Source organism: Entelurus aequoreus, linkage group LG07, assembly GCF_033978785.1.
Source record: "Entelurus aequoreus isolate RoL-2023_Sb linkage group LG07, RoL_Eaeq_v1.1, whole genome shotgun sequence".
In the NCBI taxonomy this organism is placed as follows: Eukaryota; Metazoa; Chordata; class Actinopteri; order Syngnathiformes; family Syngnathidae; genus Entelurus; species Entelurus aequoreus.
This window is the reverse complement of record NC_084737.1, coordinates 10,965,892-10,977,907: the sequence shown is the minus strand read 5'-3', so window position 1 is coordinate 10,977,907 and position 12,016 is coordinate 10,965,892. Positions and strand designations below refer to the sequence as shown.

At 37.7% G+C, this 12,016-nt stretch overlaps 1 protein-coding gene across 2 annotated transcripts in view; it reads left to right on the top strand.

The window, feature by feature from the left end:
- LOC133653368 (formin-H) overlaps positions 1-12,016 on the top strand; it is an 82,208-nt gene that overhangs the window by 42,830 nt on the left and 27,362 nt on the right. The window lies entirely within an intron of this gene.

The following is a 12,016-nucleotide window of genomic DNA, read 5'->3' as shown; positions in this document are numbered from 1 at the left end:
TTAGTGCAGCCCGCAAGTTTTGAATGAAAAAATGGCACTTGATAGCGTCATACTTGCCGACCCTCTCATTTTTCCCGGGAGACTCCCGAACATCAGAGCGTGATGACACTGCATTTGGCGCCCTCTACAGTCTGCCCTAACAGTGTACCTGCTCGACCACACGTAGAATGCAATTTCAGCTTGCTCAAGTAAGTGACAGCAAGGCGTACTAACTCAGCAGCCACACATCTTACACTGACGGTACCAATACCCAGAATCCCATGCAGCCCTAACTCTTCCGCTCAACCAACGTACGGAGAGGGGGGGGGGGGGGGGGGGGGGTTGATGTGTGGGGGGATTTGGTGGTAGCGGGGGTGTATAATGTAGACCGGAAGAGTTAGGGCTGCATGGGATTCTGGGTAATGGTTGTGTTGTGTTTATGTTGTGTTACGGTGGGATGTTCTCCAGAAATGTGTTTTTCATTCTTTTTTGGTGTGGGTTCACAGTGTGGCGCATATTTGTAACGTAACAATGTTAAAGTTGTTTGATACGGCTACCATCAGTGTAAGCTGTGTGGCTGATGACTAAGTATGCTTTGCTGTCTCCTGTGTGTGCAAGTAATAACAACATGCAACATGTGGCTGGACTGGCACGCTGTATGTAAATGCTATTGAGGACAATTACTGCAGTGCAATTAGGGCACGCACGTCGGCATGTATGTAGCTGAGCCGCATCAGAGTGGTCAAGGAGCCGCATGCGGCTCCGGAGCCGCGGATTGCCGACCCCTGCCCTAACCCAAGGTTCATAAAGCTTATATATTTAACCAACGTTACGTACATGACACACACGTACGGGCAAGCAATCAAATGTTTGGAAGCGCACGGGTGGGACCTGATATTCAGCTGGGAATGACTACAACAGTAAATAAACACAAGACATATATATACTCTATTAGCCACAACACAACCAGGCTTATATTTAATATGCCACAAATTAATCCCGCATAACAAACACCTAGGTGTTTGTTATGCTAGCTCCTAGCTCGAGCTAGTTATAGCAACCGATCAAATGTTTGGAAGCACAGCTACGTACTCACGGTATCGCGTCTGTGTATCCAAATCAAAGTCCTCCTGGTTAGAGTCTCTGTTGTCCGAGTTCTTCGATCTTGACTGCATCTTTCGGGAATGTAAACAAACACCGGCTGTGTTGTGTTGCTGACTTCCCTCGCAAAATATCCGCTTCGCACGACAACTTTCTTCTTTGCTTGCTCAGCTTCTTTCTCCATAATGCAATGAACAAATTGCGACAGATTCACCAACACTGATGTCCAGAATACTGTGGAATAATGAGATGAAAACAGAGCTATTTCGTATTGGCTTCAATGGGGAAGCCATACCTCTGTTAAACTGGCTACGTCACGCGCATACGTCATCATACCGAGACGTTTTCAAGCGGAAGTGTGGCGGGAAATTTAAAATTGCACTTTATAAGTTAACCCGGCCATATTGGCATGTGTTGCAATGTTAAGATTTCATCGGCGTGGCGAAGTTGGTAGAGTGGCCGTGTCAGCAATCGGAGGGTTGCTGGTTACTGGGGTTCAATCCCCACCTTCTACCATCCTAGTCACGTCCGTTGTGTCCTTGGGCAAGACACTTCACCCTTGCTCCTGATGGGTGCTGGTAGCGCCTTGCATGGCAGCTCCCTCCATCAGTGTGTGAATGTGTGTGTGAATGGGTGAATGTGGATATACTGTCAAAGCGCTTTGAGTACCTTGAAGGTAGAAAAGCGCTATACAAGTATAACCCATTTATTATTTATTTATTATCATTGATATATAAACTATCAGACTGCGTGGTCGGTAGTAGTGGCTTTCAGTAGGCCTTTAAGTTAAAGTTAAAGTACCAATGACAGTCGCACACACATACTAGGTGTGGCGAAATTATTCTCTGCATTTGACCCATCGCCCTTGGAGCAGTGAGCAGCAGTGGTGGCCACGCCCGGGAATAATTTTTGGTGATTTAACCCCCAATTCCAACCCTTAATGCCTGGTGTTTAGTGGTGCAAGGACAAATTGTGAAGCAAAATTAAAATTAAATCAAGTGGAAATTGATAGAGTATATGAAACTAAATTCTTGGGAATAATAATTGATCATAAATTATGTTGGAAACCGCATATTGAATATATAAAGGGAAAAATATCCAAATCCATTGCTATTCTTTATAAAGTAAAACACATGCTGAATAAGAAATGTCTGCATATGTTATATTATTCTTTTATTTTTCCATATTTAACATATTGTGTTGAAGTCTGGGGAAATGTTTATAAAACAAACGTAGACCCAATAATTAAACTTCAAAAAGGGGTCATTAGAATAATACACAAAGCGTGCTACTATGAACATACCAATCCATTATTTATAAGTTCTAATGCAGGGGTGTCAAACTCAAATACAGAGTTGGCCAAAATTTTAAACTGAACAAAGCCGCGGGCCAAGGTTGAACAAATTAACCTTTTAATAGGGACCCAAACAAGTTTTGCATTGAATATTGAACAAGCAAGGCTTATATAACTTTATAGTGACATGCAAAATCCAGTTTCAAATAATAGTAATAATAATTAAAAAATATCAATAGCATATCAAATAAAATGTAAATACAAATTGAATGCCTCTTTTCTATGTGCAGCCTTCTGAGGTAAATATCAAAATAAACTTTTTCCACAGGCTAATAATACATTTGAAAATAAAATAACAATAATGACAATACACCCCCGCTACCCCACACACACACACCTTGTAGCGTCCCGGAAGAATTAGAGCTGTAAAGGGTTCTGGGTATTTGTTCTGTTGTGTTTATGTTGTGTTACGTTGCGGATGTTCTCCCGAAATGTGTTTGTCGTTCTTGTTTGGTGTGGATTCACAGTGTGGTGTATATTTCTAACAGTGTTAAAGTTTTTTATACTGGCACCCTCAGTGTAACCTGTATCGCTGTTGATGAAGTATGCGTTGCATTCATTTGTGTGTGCATGCAGAAGCCACATTGGCTGGCTGGCTGGAGTTTGGAAGACTACCGGGAGGGTTGGCAAGTATTAGAATTAGCGGTGAATGCAGTGTTAATTTGATATCGCCTCAAGGGCTAAGTGAAATTACACGGCGGGCCATATTTGGCCCGCGGGCCAGAGTTTGACACCCAGTTCTAATGTGTTAAAATTTTCAGATATTGTGTTTTTAAAAATAATGGAAATGATGTTTGGAGTAAAGAACAACAGCCTTCCAGCTTGTATTCTTAGGTTATTTCAATTAAGAGGAGAAAACTACAATTTACAGGGGATATTGATATTTGAAATAGGTAAAGCAAGAACGAATATAAAATACAGATGTATTTCAGTTTTAGGAGTTAAATGGTGGAACAAGCTCAGTGATGAGCTGAAGACATGTACTGTACTTCTTTGTTAAGGTTTAAGAAAACATTGAAAGGTGAAATAATTGAAAATGATAAAATATAGCAACGATTACTTTCATCCCATTGATTTTTTTTTCTTTTTAACGTTGATGTTCCAGGTAATCTTATTTTCAGTGAAGGTATAGGATAGGCAAATATAAGCCTCGGCTTCAGCCTATTCCTTCTTCGGTCATGCTTTTTCTTTTCTTTTCTTTTTGTGTGTAAATGTGTATGATTGTTATATATGTATAATTTGTACTCTTAAACTGGTCACACAAAATGGTTAATGGTTGATTATATGACCGAAATAAACTTGTTTCATTCATTCATTCAGTGTCAAGCAGGGAGGCAATGGGTCCCATTTTTATAGTCTTTGGTATGACTCGGCCGGGGTTTGAACTCACAACCTACCGATCTCAGGGCGGACACTCTAATAACCACAAGGCCGCTGAGTAGGTTTTCTTTTCTAACTCGTCTTTCGTGCTCCATCTGACAACAGAGAAGAACCAAAGGCGTTCTCTGGTAGATCAATTAACTACATTTTTTAAAGATAAAACTTTTAAATCAGTCAAACTTGACCATAACACAACACAAGGGTAGAATTTATACTATCCATGTGTAGAGAAAATACTTCAGGCAGTGATGTAGTGGAGAGAATACAACCTGTTTGAGCCCACTGTAACAAGCCAGCTATTTTGACTACCACATTCACCCAGTGTTGTATAATTGCAACAATTATATAACAAGCTCTAAATGAAATTTGATGCATCTGTTCCACAATAACTACATATCCAATCCACTTTATTTATATAGCACATTTACACAACAAGAATGTTTCCAAAGTGCTGCACAGCCATGTTAAAAACAATATTAAAAACAATATTATGCTACACCAATGACTGAATAAAAACAAAGAATAAATGAATAGAAAACCAATACAAAAACAATATAAAAAAAATAAAATTAAAAAATAAATAAATAAAATAAACAATATAAAAAAGTAAAAAAAAAATATATATATATATATATATATTTTTTTTTACATATGTACATGTTCTAGACATTGTAATAACAACCAAAAAAAAATACAAAAGACATTTCACTTACTTAAATCTGATGAATCCAGTCCAATGAAACAAATAGATGTTGTTCGAAGGAAACTTTGAGAGGTTGTGTGAGTTCATGGCCAGAAGGCATGACTTATAAACAAATGTACGATCCAATAGTCTTGTGAGACTGAACAATAGGACCCAATGACTATGTAAATGTAGGGGAAAAAAATTATAAAATATAACGGATTGGTTTTTTTAGGATGGTTTAAGGTAACGTTGTAATTTTACAACAAGGGGTGTTACAGGGTTAATTAATTGTATAATTTTTCTTTGAATAAAAAAGGAAAACGGGTCCCACAGACTTGAACACCACACAAGGGTTAAGCAACGTCGGCCCGCTCCTCCCCCCTCCTAACACTCTGGCGACTTGGGATTTTGCATTTGAGCCGGAACGGTACCAACTCCCCAAACCTGGGAATCGATAACCATACTCAACTGTAGCAATTTCCGGTACGTTTGCCTGTGTTCCAGCATTAATAAATGTAAATTGTTTAATAACAATATCTACCCTATTTTCCGGACTATAAGGCGCACTTAAAATCCTTTCATTTTTTCAAAACTCGACAGTGCGCCTTATAACCCGCTGCAAATAATATACGGAATAATTTTGGTTGTGCTTACCGGCCTTGAAGCTATTTTATTTGGTACATGGTGTAATAAGTGTGACCAGTAGATGGCAGTCACACATACGAGATACGTGTAGACTGCAATATGACTCTAGTAAACAACACCAACATTGTATATGTTCCATTGAAAATATAGAACATTACACACGGCGCTCAAAAATCTATCAAAATGTTTTAGTAGGTCTTTGGTAAGCTATGAAGCCGCACCGCTTGATGGATTGTACTGTGCTTCAACATAGGAGTATTATTATGGTGTGTGTATAAATAAGGTAAGACATATTATCTGGCGTTTTGTTTCGCAATATTATGCAAAAGCAACTTTTCTTACTTTCTAGTCCCTGCTGATCTTTATTTGGGATCTGCATAAGTCCTGAAAATTTGTGCGGGTCCTCCTTTGTAGTCGATAAGCTTGTTCTTATTCTCTATCTTCTTGTTATGGGACATTCATCCTCCGCTGTTGCCATTTCTAATATAAAGTAGTGTAAAGTTCTTACTTATATCTGTCAGTAAACTCGCCATGAGAGTGCTAAAACATACCGGTGTGGGGAGCTTACTTTATTCACCCAAGGAACTTTAGTTATTAGAGAGTTCCGGTCGGACGGTTTTTCACGGGACACATTTGTTGTTGTTTACGGATGAGGAGATGCTGCTCCGTTATTGATTGAAGTAAAGTCTGAATGTCATTAAAACAGTTAGCGCCATCTTTTGACACTTCTTCCACTCCCGTCCTTTCACGCTACACCGCTACAACAAAGATGACGGGGAGAAGACGCCGTCGAAGGTGAGCCACGTAAATAAGACCGCCCACAAAACGGCGCATCCTGAAAGACAATCTGTAAAACATAATGCAACATTTTGACCAAATAACCACCTTTTGCATGTGTGAAGTTTCCGCCTTGTGGGTGCTCCTGACCCTAACAGACCTCCTCGTTAGATAACCAGCCCCAGCTGGGCAATCCACTCACCTGCCGCTGGCTTCGAGGCCGGTCCTTAAACACCCCGCTCCGCAGACCACGCCCCCCTCCACAGCATGTTATGTAGACCACAAGGAATGGTTTTCCATTTAGTAAAAAATAAATTATGACCCCTTTTAATGCCTTATAATCCGGTGCGCCCTATGGTCCGAAAAATACGGTACTTTTTAAAATGTAATGTTTATTAGTGCGCTGATAATGATAACTGTGCGGTCCAGTTTGTTTGCAATTATGCATTATTTCCACTGGTGTGTTGCTGTAAGCAGGGTGTTGTCTTTGCCATTAAAGTTGAATGTGCCAGTCTTGTCTTTTGTTGAGCCCTACATAGTGTTCATACAGTAAGAACTGCACTTATTACACACCAGCCGTTTGATTGCAACGTGCATATTGGTTTTTGACAACCAAATTTGAAGGTGTGACGCTAATGAGTAGCATGTGTATGTCCAATGTAGTTTTCACATTTTTGGAAAATGAACCCTGACTGTACTTTGAAGCACTTTCTAGCAGATACACATGCATTGTTGGCAATGAAAATTGCCGGCCTTGAAAACTGCAACATTACCCAGAGACACAGTCGGTCGCTGTAAATCATGGGTGTCAAACTCCATTTCATTGAGGGCCACATCGCAGTTATGGCTGCCCTCAGAGAGCCATACCATGAATAATGTATGAATATAAATGTACAAGGATTCGCCTCATGATATGATTACACAATTGCCTATGCATATGAGCACTGTATATTTTTTTTTACATACTCGGTACAGAAATATCTGTAGACTGGCAGCCATCATAGAATGTATGTTGTCTTTTTTGTAGCAAAAAATGGTACCACTGATTTTTTTATGCTGAAATTCTGGCAAGAGAGCGGGCAATTTTTTACCCTAAAATTTATGGCTGTTTTTGTCTTAACGATGTATTACTGTGAATAGAAAATTGGTATAATTGTTTTTTTTAAACAGTAATATTCTGGCGACTGAGCACCAAGTTTGTTTGTTTTTTAAACTTTAAAATCTATTGCCATTTTTACAATTTAATGGCTAACTTGCTTCAAAAGCACAAGTAAATCAGATATTTTATTGGAACAAAACAAGTTTGTAATGTATGATAACTAGGGATGTCCAATAATGGCTTTTTGCCGATATCCGATATTCCGATATTGTCCAACTCTTAATTACCGATACCGATATAAACCGATACCGATATATACAGTCGTGGAATTAACACATTATTATGCCTAATTTGGACAACCAGGTATGGTGAAGATAAGGTCCTTTTAAAAAAAATTTAAAATAATAAAATAAGATAAATAAATTAAAAACATTTTCTTGAATAAAAAAGAAAGTAAAACAATATAAAAACAGTTACTTAGAAACTAGTAATTAATGAAAATGACTAAAATGAACTGTTAAAGGTTAGTACTTTTAGTGGACCAGCAGCACGCACAATCATGTGTGCTTACGGACTGTATCCCTTGCAGACTGTATTGAGATATATATATATATATATATATATATATATATATATATATATATATATATATATATATATATATATATATATATATATATATATACATATATACGTATATATATAGCCCCGCCAAAAAAATTTTAATTGTAATTTTGAAGACTTTATCTGAATGTGCATGAACTATTTCTGTTCCAAATAGTTTGAAATGACACATGTGAAATGTTTAAATATTAACTGTCAGTTTAAAGTACTGTGCCAACTGTACTACTAAATGAGTACGTATTTTCTCTATTGTTTCATTGAAAATTATGAGACACAATTGTGTCAAAGTCATGATTTTTTTTGTTCATGCTTGAAATAAGAAATTATTACTTTAAAAAAAGTAGTTTTATACTTGTGAGTGTTGATGACACAACTTTGCAACAGTTGATATTCTAGTTCCAAGCATGTTTTACTCAATATAGGACATCAAATCTCAGCTACCAGCCGTAATATCTTACTGAGATCATTTCGGACCATAACCCTTAAAACAAGTAAAACACTAACATAAAATCTGTTTAGTGCAGGGGTGTCCAAACTTTTTCCACTGAGGGCCGCACACGGAAAAATTTAAGCATGCGGGGGCCATTTGGATATTTTTCATTTTCAAACCTTAACAAAATATATGGATTTTTTCTTTTTTTAACCTTTAGGGCTACCGGGGGCCATAAAGGGTCTCAGTCATTAAAATGTTAAAAATAAGTTAAATTATTATTTTTTATTTAATGCTTACAGTAAATCTCTATATCAACTTCAGGTTATGTATTTTAAAATGTATGTCTTAATGTATTATTTTTGAAACTGCTCTGTGACATGTGCTGTTGACCTCTTGACCAGGTCACCCTTGTGAAAGAGATCTTGATCTCAATGGGTTTTCTTATCTGGTTAAATAAAGGTTCTATAAAGTTAAAAAAAAAAAAAAGGTTTTATGCCTTTTCTGTCAAAGACAACTTTGTTTTTTATAGTAAAACTGAAATATGCAGTATTTAGTATTAGAGCCTTAAAAGATCAATAATGCAGGACACCATTGATTTTAATTCTTTAATATTTTTGAGTAATCACAGTGAAAAGTTAAATAAAATCCTACTAAATATATTTGGGATCCAAAAGGTCCCCCACTCATAAAGTGATACATTTTTATTAGGTTTTTTTTACTTTTAACACTAAAATTACGAGATCAACTTCAGATATATCTGTCGATTTTACGTTTGGACTATTATTTTGTTTGTTTTATGCTCTTTTGTCAAATAAAACTTTGATGTTTTTATACGGCAACCACACAATATATGCAATATTTTTTCCACATAAAACATTTTAAAGTGACATTTTTTAAGTAATAATTCATTATAACAGGGGTCACCAACGCGGTGCCCGCGGGCACCAGGTAGCCCGTAAGGACCAGATGAGTAGCCCGCCGGCCTGTTCTAAAAATAGCTCAAATAGCAGCACTTACCAGTGAGCTGCCTCTATTTTTTAAATTGTATTTATTTACTAGCAAGCTGGTCTCGCTTTGCCCGACATTTTTAATTTTAAGACAGACAAAACTCAAATAGAATTTGAAAATCCAAGAAAATATTTTAAAGACTTGGTCTTCACTTGTTTAAATAAATTCATTATTTTTTTTACTTTGCTTCTTATAACTTTCAGAAAGACAATTTTAGAGAAAAAATACAACCTAAAAAATGATTTTAGGATTTTTAAACACATATACCTTTTTACCTTTTAAATTCCTTCCTCTTCTTTCCTGACAATTTAAATCAATGTTCAAGTAAATGTATTTTTTTTATTGTAAAGAATAATAAATATATTTTGATTTAATTCTTAATTGTAGCTTCTGTTTTTTCGACGAAGAATATTTGTGAAATATTTCTTCAAACTTATTATGATTAAAATTCAAAAAAAATATTCTGGCAAATCTAGAAAATCTGGAGAATAACATTTAAATCTTATTTCAAAGTCTTTTGAATTTCTTTAAAAAATTTTGTTCTGGAAAATCTAGAAGAAATAATGATTTGTCTTTGTTAGAAATATAGCTTGGTCCAATTTGTTCTATATTCTAACAAAATGTAGATTGGATTTTAAACTATTTAAAACATGTCATCAAAATTCTAAAATTAATCTTAATCAGGAAAAATTACTAATGATGTTCCATAAATTATATTTTTAATTTTTTCAAAAAGAGTCGATTTAGCTAGCTTTTCTCTTCTTTTTTTTTCGGTAGAATTTAGAATTTTAAAGAGTCGAAATTGAAGATAAACTATGTTTCAAAATTTAATTGTCATTTGTTTCGTGTTTTGTCCTCTTTTAAACCGTTCAATTAAGTGTAAATATCATTAATTATTAATAATAACATAGAGTTAAAGGTAAATTGAGCAAATTGGCTATTTCTGGCAGTTTATTTAAGTATGTATCAAACTGGTAGCCCTTCGCATTAATCAGTACCCAAGAAGTAGCTCTTGCTTTCAAAAAGGTTGGTGACCCCTGTTGTATATACTAGGTCATAAAATCAGTGTCAGTTGAGTCGGTCCATAGGTTGCCTGTAGGGATTTTTAATGTCCAGCAGATGTCAGTATTTAGTGACACAGTATCAATACAGTTTTGCAATGTGTCGAAACGCTTCATGAGGCCTCATCAACCCATCACTAGCGCGCACAAAGGCGGAAATACAAAACTTGAGTATAAACACAAAACTTGCACAAAGGCAGACACTATGAACAATAAAACAAAAACACTAACTGTGGCATAAATGAACAAAACTTACTTGGTAGTGATGGGTTGATGAGGCCTCATGAAGCGTTTCGACACATTGCAAAACTGTATTGATACTGTGTCGATACTGTGTCACTAAATACTGACATCTGCTGGACATTAAAAATCCCTACAGGCAACCTATGGACCGACTCAACTGACACTGATTTTATGACCTAGTATATACAATAATATAAACCAAGTCATTGTATTTCATTTAGGATTATTTCATATCTTCATTTAAATAAAAATATATTTTTATCTTTTTTTAGATACAGTCAAATAATGTGAACATGTATCGTGACTAGGATGGTAGAAGGTGGGGATTGAACCCCAGGAACCAGCAACCCTCCGATTGCTGGCACGGCCACTCTACCAACTTCGCCACGCCGTCATTCCTGTACCTTCTCTAGTAACAGTAGTGATGGGTCCTGCAACACAGATGCATCGGCGCATGCGTCGAGCTCATAGAGCGAAACCCTGTGTCGGTGCGCGTACCGCTTTTAGAAAGTCACGTGACCGATCATGAGCTGCTTTGGTCACGTGACCGATACGCGAACCGTATCGCACTGACGCCTCCTCTGTGCCCTGTGAGCAACGTTCCCTCTAAGGTGCGCGCCTGCGCAATTGCGCAGTGCTCAAGCGTCCGCTGCGCACAGCAAATATATGCCGCGCACCAAATCAAATCCCATCTGAATTCTAAACAAAATAAACACATTTATTCTGTGTAATTTTGAAATGCAACTTTGAGTGACAGTGACAACAAGCGGCCCTAACGGTGTTCGTCAACAACACGCATTGCGCCGCTTCCTAATAAACACAGTTTGGCGCGCAGGCGTCAGTGCGATACAGTTCCTGAGCGGTCACGTGACCAGAACAGCTCATGAGCGGTCACGTGACCAAAACAGCTCGTGTTCGGTAACGTGACTTTCTAAAAGCGATACGCGCACCGACACAGGGTATCGCTCTATGAGCTCGACGCATGCGCCGATGCATCGGTGTTGCCGGACCCATCACTATTACTTGGCAAAGAACTGTGACATGACATGAAGTGGAGGGATGAAAAAGCGCGAGGTCGCCAGGACGAACAACAGAAAAACGATGGACTTAAATAACACAGACATGATTAACAACAGGTGCGTGACTCAAAACGTGAAACAGGTGCGTGACATGACAGGTGAAAACTAATGGGTGACCATTAGTCCGTCCGTCACCGCATTGATTTTAAATTACTTTTAATTGTTTTTAAATCCCTAAATGGTCTGGCCCCACAATACTTGACCGAGCTGCTGCATCACCATACCTCGTCTAGAGCCTTGAGGTCAGCTGACCAAATGCTTTTGGCGGTCCCCAGATCCAGGCTAAAGACCAGAGGGGACAGAGCCTTTTCCGTTGCCGCCCCTAAGCTCTGGAACAGCCTTCCCCTCCACATTAGGTCAGCCCGGAGCCTGGGGGTCTTCAAAACCCTCCTTACCTCTTCTCGCTGGCCTTTGACCCGAGCTGAGTCCGCCCACTAGGCCACCATTTCTAGTCCCCCCCCCCCCTCCCACCCCTTCGCTTTAGTTGTATTTTTTCAATTTGTAGCACTTTTATTATTATTTATTTATTTATTTATTTATTTTTTTTT